Below are 10193 nucleotides of genomic sequence, written 5' to 3' on the forward strand. Positions count from 1 at the left end.
CTACCTACTGCTTCCTCATTAGACACATCTAATTTTGAAAAAATAAACATGTTTATGCATTTAAAATACCAAAATTGTATGAAAAAGAAATCCATTTATATATATGAGAAGCATTCCAGGGAAGGTTGGTATAGTAAGGCACTAAACTGAGAGTCTCGACATCTGTTTTCTACTATACACTCTGACTCTAATGCTACATGATCACACTCTTCCTTGAGCTTCAGTGTCCTGCGAAATGAGAGATTGGACTTGATTATCTAAAACTGATTCTTCATTGAAAATTTTAACCTTTGTTAGCCTAACAGCTTATAGATATGTACAAGATCATCGTTAAACAAATGTATTAAATATTTTTAAAACATAGGTTACTAAACTATATGAAATATATATATATCTAAAAATTACTTTCCCATTTCTCCTACCAGTCTAGGAATTAAAAAGTTAGGTATTTGGTGGAGCAGGGGGCGGGAAGGACAATATGGTTATGGTTGAACATGCAGAATCAAACTAAATTGCTTGGGGCTTATAGCATGAATCAGACTTGATTATGAAGTCAGTACAATGGTGCTAATGAAAACCCAGTGAACATACCACATTGTCTATATCGCTGCTTCCTAACATCCCAACATTTTTCATATCCTGACACAAATAGAAAATATTGTACAGCAAACTGGTATAAACTGGAAGGAAGTGGAGCCAAAAAAAATCTCATAATTGAGAAAAATGCAGATTGGGGAAAATATTAAATTTGCATAGAACTTTCAAATAAAATCTTGTCAAATGTTTCAAATGATAACCTCTTAAAATCTAATATTGCCACCAGTGAGAAACATCTCACAAATAAGAGATGATTTTTAACTTTTTTCCCCACAACCATTCAAAAACATGCAGCTGAAATTATAATTAAGAAATCTAACTGCTCTACATGTAAATGTAGATTTCTTATAATGTGAATTAATTTCAAATTCAAGTAATTTTTGCATTACAAGCATTTCAAACTAATTATGCAGCTCTAATTTGTAGTCTTCCATATGTAACCCTAGAATAGCCACCACCAAGAGCACAGGTCAGCCACCAACAGCAGTATCTGATTTACATGAAAGCAATTAGGTCTGCAGGGACCCCTCCTCCCACCTCCAGCTCCCAACCAGGTACATCTGAGGCTTCACACCTGGACTTTCATATCTTTTCTTTGGACACCTGGAACATATTTCTCCCACAGCTTCATAGACCACCACCACCAGCACCCTGCCACCCCAGAAATCAGGTAGCCTGGAGAGTCATCTCTCTGGTACAATCTCCTAACTTAGCTTGCTGGTTGTGGAAAGAAAATGGAAGGTACATTGTGAATAAATTTTCAAAACACTTGAATCATCCTTTCTGAAAGATAAATAAATGAGGGCAAGATAATACCACACTTTGGCAAGATACAGGGAAACCTGAGTTGCAATTTGAATTGGTATAACCACTTTAGAGAGCAAATTTACAATATCTTGTAAAGTTGAAGTTGCCTTTGCCCTGTGACCCAGCAGTTTCGCATTAGGAAATATTCTCTTAAAATTATGTCTTCGATCTTTTTATTCTTGTAGTCTCTCAAAATCCGAAAGGAATTTTGGAAAGCCATGTACTTTTTTGCTGTTTTAAGTTAGACATGTAACACTGGTCATAATCTTAACATATATAATAAACAACGTTTAAAATAACCTGTATACATCACTTTTAAAAATACAACGGGATCTAAATGACATAGTAAGTAGGTCTTACTGCCATCATCCACTTAAAATATGCAATAAGCTTTTGATCATTTGGAAATTTTACACCATTTTCCTCCTTAAATTCATATAGTTAGTGTCAGTTGTCAATTTATTGCCTCACCTCTGAATGCACCCTTCAATATATGCTCCCCAATAATAGATATCCTTTAAGTAGTGCACCTTTAAAGTTAGCACAATGTTTTTTCTCAACATTAAGGAGCATGGAGGACATGGTAGAAGGAAGAGGCTCTCCTGTAGTTCCCAAGGTAGGCAGCCTAGGTATGAGGACTTGCAGTGGAGCCTGCCCCAGCCATGGGCCCAGACACTGTCTGTCCATGGCCTTGCAACCTCGGCCTGACCTTCCTTCAGCCCTCCTGACATGGAAACGAGCTGCTGCATGGCCTATATGCTTTGAAGGGCCCCTGTCTGCACTGGCATGTGGACTTCACTGCCTCTCTGAGCAGCTGTGGGCTGCCCTTGTGTTCCCAAAGGTCACACATCGGGCTTGCCACCGCCTGGCTCTGAAGGCCTCTGCATCTCCAGCACCTGGATTCCCACTGTACACCCATGCCACTGGTTGCTGTTAGCCTGTTCCCTACCTGAAGTGAGTCTTTTCCAACATCAATTCTATTCCTAATTTTTGCTTCTATAAACATAAGTGCTAAAAAAAAATCTTTTTCACAAAAGTAGAAGAGCAGAGAAAGGGTTTTGATATTATAACGATGTCACTTGTTCTTGGAAATCTTGAGCTTATAGGACTAAAAAAACACACGTTGGTTTATCATCAAAAATCATTTTAGATAAGTAATTTGGCTGAAAGCAATCAGAGTTATTCACTTTCTCAACACAAAGACATCAGTATCTCAAATTGTGTGTTTGAGGGTTCAGAGGGTAGTACACCTTAATACGATGTAGTATAGTAAAATCAGGACTGGGTGAAAGGTATGTGTTCATTTTGTAACATGAGAAAGGGTAACTGCAAAAAGAGGGTAGGAAAGGAGAATTTGCACCACCTTAGGTTCATCCTTAGGCAGAACAGCTGTGGAAAAGTACACATGGAAGATGAAATTCTGTGAATTTCCCCAAACGCATACCTGCATACTACTTGGAAATTCTTTGCATACTCACAAGGGATGTACCTCAGTTTCTAAGTATAGCTCCAGAGAACTATTGTTTATGTGACAGACAAATACTAAGATGCTTATTTCCACATTATAATGAAAAAGTAGCAGCAACCTAATGTCCATTAACAGCAAAATGAATTATTGTGGAATATCCATATAGTGGAATACTATACAGCAGTCAAAAAGGACTAACTAGACCTGCATTTATTAACATGGATGAATCTCAAACAATGTTGAATAAAAAAAGTCAACTTTTAAAGGATAAATAGAATGATACTATTGATGTATACTTTTTAAAGGCTGATAAAATAAACCTACATATTGTACATAAACATTTAACTAGAAAAACAAAAAACATTCACATCTTCACAAGTGTGCTTATCTCTTGTGCATGAGAGCAAGAATTGGTATGAGCAGGAGGGCAACTCTGTAACATTTTTCCTTGGAAAAAACAGACAAATATTAAATTTGCTCTATCTAGGAAGTAAGTAAAAAGGAATTCACAATATTTGGTTCTTTCTTATGTTTTTAAATATTTGGAATTTAAAATGTCAGTATGATCCAAGTGACCAATAAATGCATGTTTATGGATTGACTTGGTTCATAACCTGGCAGAGTCTAAAATGTGACCAAACTAGGACAGAATAGTGCCTTTCACCCAGTCACGGAGGAATGCATCATAGTAAACTAAAAAAGGCTCGAACATCTACTGAGAGTTTGAAGACTAGTTCAATTGTAGATACGAAAGTTCTAGTTTTTAATATATCATTGCAGTTGACGCTATTATTTCAATTTAAGGCATTATTGTCATTAGAGTAATAATTTAATATGAACATCATATAAAACCACCTCAGCTATCTGGAGTGTAGCCAAGGATCCAGAAGTAAGTATATAAGACTTGTGGGGCCAGATTATTCCCTGCAGTTAATACTTAAAGTTGTCACATTCAGAAGAGCCAACCACTTCCTTTTAGCTCACTTACTCTTCTTATTTTCAGTATAATACCAATAAGCCCGTTTGTCTGATTTCTCAGTCTATAGTAGATGGGCAGTAGAGGGAAGGAGTGACTGTGAAAGGCCTAGAAGTTTACACACCTGAAAAGAGAACTTGCCTAATCTTAAACCATTTGTGTTGTAACTTGAAACAGACTTTTAAACACCCCTATAACAAGACTGAAATATATGGAAATGATAAATATTTGTAATGACCCTGTATCAGTGGGAAAATACATTATCTTTAGTATACCTGTGTAATAAGTTAATGGAACATTTAATACATTTTAGAAATATTTTCACACAAGATGGTTAAAAGAAAAGTTGGTGTTTAAAAGAATAGACTTTAGTTAATCAGGGAATAGTCACACTGGAAAAATCAGCTAAGAAACATGACCGACACACACTGAATATTTACTGTGTGCCGAGCACAATTTTAACTACTTTGCAATAGTTATTTAATTCTCACAGCAACTCTTCAGGACATATCTATCTGTATTTTATATATGAGGAAAGTGAGACATGAAAGATTAAGAATCTTGTCCAAGGTCATAAAATTAGTAAGTAGTAGAGCAAAATTTAAACCCAGATAGAAATGAACCCCTATATAAACAACCCTTTATCCTGCCACTCTTAAATACTATAACTATACAGTTGTAGTATTAAGCAGACAATACCATTTTTCAACTTAGTTTTTCAAATATATATTAAAATTTAAAGTCCCATAATTTCTATGTACCAGTATTCTTGCTGTATTTCTTGAATTGTGTTAACTGCCCTTGATATAATTCAGTGTGTGCATGTGTGTGTGTGTATGTGACTAATTTTATTGAATCACAAAGCAACAGAATGATCGTATAGGTATATGAATTTGTGTAATACATAAAACTGTGTATGTGGAAACATTGAAAATATAAATGTGCTATATAATCTAATGTATGTATAATTTCATTCTAATTTTTAATAAAACAATTAAATAGTTGGTATATGGTTAACCTACTTAATGGCAAGAGACAGGCAAAATAATTGTAAAATCAGAATAGTCACTACCTTGTCATTATAATTATTTCTGAAAGCTAAGAACTCTACTTACCCAGGATGGTATGCTGTTAGAGATTTTCAAGTGACTGGAATATATATAATTTTTGTCCTTTATAAACATTACCTTAACTATGCTAATAGACCTCACAAAAAGCTTTAAAAGGCTAGTTGATCAAGATGCAGTTCTGTTAACCTATTTTTAGTTGACTGACCTGATCACATTTTCCACTAAATTAATAAAATCAATAGACTAGTCTGGCATTTTATGATACAAGAGGCCATCAAATTAACAAATCTAAATTTTCCAGACCTAGGTAGTTATCTGACTTCATTCACCAATATAAGGAAATTAAATTCTCTTTTGATCATAGTGGATTCTTTGATAATACTTCCTATTACACAAATAAGTATAATTTCATTAAAATATCAAGTAGATAAGACTAAGATTTCTTTACATAGATTTAAAGATAAAATAAAACAGATACTCTGAAGGCAATCTTTCAAAATATAGTTAACATAAACATTTACTAATTTCAAAAAGGACTTGAACATAAGTTCACAGAAAATTAATTATCTGTGGCTAAAATAAACATAATTCAAAATGATAAGTTCCAAAATAGAAATGGTAATAATAATTTTAAAGTACTATCTATATCACTCTCCTTTATAAAGGAGAGTCACCATAATTATGGTTTAATAAAATAACATCCCAATAATTGGAATAAAGTGAAAACAGAGGGAATTTATCTTAATATAATAAAGACCATATATGACAAGCCCACAGCTAACATCATACTCAATGGTGGGAAAACTGAAAGCTTTTCCTCTAGGATCAGGAACATGACAATGATGCCCACTCTAACGATTTCTATTCAACATCATATTTGAAGGCCTAGCCAGGGGAATTAGTCAATCAATCAATCAATCAATCAACAAAAGGCATCCAAATCAGTAAGGAAGAATACTGTGTTTGCATATGACATGACATACAGACGTTCCTCAACTTATGATAGATTATATCCTGATAACCCCCATCCTAAGTTGAAAATATTTTGAGCCAAAAACACATGTAATACACCTATCCTACACCAAGCGTCATATCTAAGCCTACCCTACCTTAAACATGCTCAGAACACCAACGTTATTTAACCTACAGTTGGACAATCATTTTGAGTTTCACCTCAAGAGTAATTGCTTTCCTCTTCCTCTAACCAGAAGTAAGAGACACAGTCAGGCATTTTGCAGACATGATAGGATGCAAACAAAAAACATATCCAAAAACCACCGGCAACACTGTACACGGTAGAGTATTGCTTGTTTACCCTTGTGATCATGTGGCTGGCTGGGAGCTGTGGTCACTGGCACAGAGAGTATGGTACCACACATTGCCCAGGAAAATATAAAAATTCGAAGTACAGTGTCTACTAAATGTTTATTGCTTTTGCACTATTGTAAATTCGAAAATTCATAAGTTGGGGACTATGTATACAGCCATGTGTCACTTAACAACAGGAATACATTCTGAAAAATGCAGTTAGGCAATTTAGTCATTGTGTCAGTATCAGAGTAAAGTTACACAAACTTAGATGGCACTTTTATACGACTGGCAGTGCAGTTGGTTTATTTATACCAGCATCACCACGAACACATGAGTAATGCATCACTAAGATGTTAGGGCAGTGATGAAATCACTAGGTGATAGGAAGTTTTCAGCTCCATTATAGTCGTATAGGACAACCAACATATACATGGTCCAGCATTTACCAAAACATCGTTATGTGGCACATGACTATATTATCGTTGACTGTACCAAAAAAAAAAAAAAAAAAAAAAATCTGTTAAAACTAAGAAATAAATTCAGCAGAATTCAGGATACAAAATTAATATACAATAATCAGTTGCATTTCTAAACACTAACAACAATCTATCCAAAAGAGAAATTAAGAAAGCAATCTCATTTACAATAGCATCAAAAATAAAATACTTAGAAATAAATTTAACCAAGGAGGTTAAATCAATGAAATCCCAAACAAGAAAAAGCTAAAGGAGTTCGTCATCAACAAATCAGTACTACAATAAATGTTAAACAGACTTCTTAAGAAGAAAAAAAGATCAAAAATATGAATAAGAAAATGAAAAACTACATACCTATCAATAATTACTTTAACTGTATATGCATTAAATGCTCCAATCAAAAGACATAATGTGGCTTAACTGATAAGAAAATAAGACCCTTACATATGCTGCCTATAAGAGACTCACTTCAGACCAAAAGACATACGCAGACTGAAAGAGATGGAAAAAAGATATTCCATGCAAATAAAACAAACAAAAAAAAGCTGCGGCAGAAACACTGATACAAGACAAAATAGACTTTAAAGTAAATCCTACGACAAGAAACAAAGAAGGATCCAATAATTCCAACTTTAGGTGTTTATCCAAAGAAACCCAAAACATTGATTGAAAAGACATATGCATCTATGTGTTCATTGTAGCATCATTTACAATAGCCAAGATACAGCAGCAACCGAAGTCCATCAATAGATGAATGAATAAAGAACAGGTGGTACGTATATATATATATATATACAATGGAATATTAGTTATAAAAAAAGAATGAAATCTTGCCATCTGCAACGATAGATAGATGTAGAGGGTATTATGCCAAGTCAAATATGTCAGAGAAAGACAAATACCATATGATTTCCCTTATATGTGGAATTTTAAAAAAAAATTAATGAATAAAACCAAACCCATAGGTACAGAGAATATTTTGATGGTTGCCAGACGGGAAGGAGATTGAGAGGTTGGGTAAAAAAAAAGGAGGAATTAAGAGGTACAAATTGGTAGTTATAAAATAATCATGGGGATGTAAAGTACAGCATAGGGAATACAGTCAATAATATTGTAATAACTATGTATGGTGTCAGATGCATACTAGATTTATTGAGGGATCACTTCTTAAGTTATATAATTGTCTAATCACTATGTTGTATCCCTGAAACTAATTTAATATTGTATGTTAGCTGTAATTGAAAAGTAAAAGTTAAAAAAAAAAAAATCAATGAAAAGAAACCGAAAAAGATAACAGTCCCACAGGGGACTGGTTTGGAATAAGAGCCGTCCCAGGAATTTTGCCGGAATTTTCTAAATAATGGTTTCTCTCCCCTCTCGAGATTGTAAACACTAAATACCATGTAAGTCTGGAAACGCTGCCACTACAAGGAGAGATAATATACCTGAAAATGAAACTTAGAAAGAAAAGTAGAGAGTAGAGATTAGAAAAGACCATGTTTTGATAATTTAAGCCATTAGATATAACTGTGAAACCCTTAAATACTTAGTTACAGAAACCAATATTATTCCATTTATTTTTCCAAATTGGTTTGAATTGCATTTCTGTCTTACAAGCAAGAAACCTATTATAAGATAATAAGCTTAACTGCTCTTTATAGACAGTTATCACAGAGTTCTTATGTAGCATCAAAAAACCCACCATCTCTTTTATAGCACTAATATCAAATTGTCAAAGTAGCTATTTTGAAAGAAACAGGTTTAGCTTGCAGAAGTTAGAAGGCTAGCTGTTTTTCTAAATAGACTCATGGTGAAACCTGAATCACACTTACAGAAGCAGACTAAAAATCACTAACTGTACTCACAAAATAATTTCATAGCATCTAAGCATGTCTACAAATTGACTGGCTTTTTTTTAAAAAAAGTCACTCTTGCCATAAGCAGCCTGAGGTGACCTCTGAAAATGGTTTGCTATTCACTTGACCCAGAAAACCACCAAAAAAAATCCTGCAAATCAAGGTTTAAATCTTTATGCTTACTTTAAGAACACCCATGAAACTACCCAGGTCATCAAGGGTATGCATATCCAGAAAGCCACCAAATATCTAAAGGATGTCACTTTACAGAAGCAATGTGTGCCATTCCATCGGAAGTTGGTAGGTGTGCTTAAGCCAAACAGTGGGGCTGAATGCAGGGTTGGTGGCCCAAAAAGAGTGCTGAATTTTTGCTGCACACACTTAAAAATGCAGAGAGTAATGCTGAACTTAAGGGTTTAGATGTAAATTCTCTGGTCATTGAGCACATTCAGGTGAACAAAGTTCTCAAGACACGGAGCAGAACTCACAGAGCTCATGGGTAGATTAACCCTACCTGAGCTGCCCCTGCCACAGTGAGGTGATCCTTACTGCAAAGGAGCAAGCTGTTCCTAAATCAGAAGAGGTTTCACAGAAGAAAAGGATATCCCAGAAGAAACTGAAGAAACAAAAACTTATGGCCTGAGAGTAAATTCAGCATCAAATAAATGCTAATAAAAGTAAAAAAAAAAAAAAAAAAAGTCTATTTTTTTCCTACCATCCTTGTTCCAAAGAATGTGATCTTTCCTCTTAACAACCTCAAATTCTGACCCTAGACTGTTTTAGAAATATACTCCTAAAAAATCATCCTAAATCCAGGGGGGTGGAGGGAAGTATACATGCACAGAGATATTATACTATCATGTGTAATTCTTTATAAATTCTACAAAATAAATGAAAACAGAGTAAGTGTTCAGCAAGAATAGTCACATAAACCATATTCACAAAATGGAAAGTTAGACAACCATTAAAAATGAAGTTTACAAAGACACATGAAAATTAGATTAAGAAAAAAATTATAGACACATAATCACAATACAAAAGATATTCGAAGGATAAAAGGCTTGAAGGAAGTACAACATAAAACAGAAAAAGTGATTTCATTTTGGTAGATGACTCTGGATGAATTTTTTCTCCTACTTTTGGCCATTTTCTAACTTTTCTTATAGGATCATATATTATTTTTCTGTTTTAAAAATTATAAGATCAATTGAGGGGAAATTGTCCAAACAAGACCAAAAAGTATTCTTCCTTGAAATGTTCAAGCCTCTTGCATATCAATCCAAAATAACACTCAGTTCAATATCTTGAACTTTGACCTGTCCCTTCAGATGATGGTAACAGTGACGATAGAAAACTTAAGCTTCGAGATAGACTAAACATGTATTTACAACCTGCCCCTCCAAGACCCATTAAAACAAAGACAAAGAAAAGCCCAGACGAATAGACTCTGTAACACTGACAAGAATAAAAGAGGTCACCAACAGGTGAAGTTTCAAAAGTTTATAAGGGATAGAAGGAACAGATGAGATTAGGTTGGAGGATAAAATAGGCAGGAAAAGCTACAGCCCAGAAACTGTTATTAGGGGCTGGGAATCAGCCTGCACGATAGAACCTAGAGCTGGGCTCACGGCC

General features: G+C 34.4%; 1 pseudogene; it reads left to right on the plus strand.

The window, feature by feature from the left end:
* Positions 1-8768: 8768 nt before the first annotated feature.
* Positions 8769-9480, plus strand: LOC118615025 (annotated as a pseudogene).
* Positions 9481-10193: the final 713 nt, after the last annotated feature.

The sequence above is a fragment of the Rousettus aegyptiacus genome, unplaced genomic scaffold (genome assembly GCF_014176215.1).
Source record: "Rousettus aegyptiacus isolate mRouAeg1 unplaced genomic scaffold, mRouAeg1.p scaffold_m13_p_3, whole genome shotgun sequence".
Taxonomy (NCBI): Eukaryota; Metazoa; Chordata; class Mammalia; order Chiroptera; family Pteropodidae; genus Rousettus; species Rousettus aegyptiacus.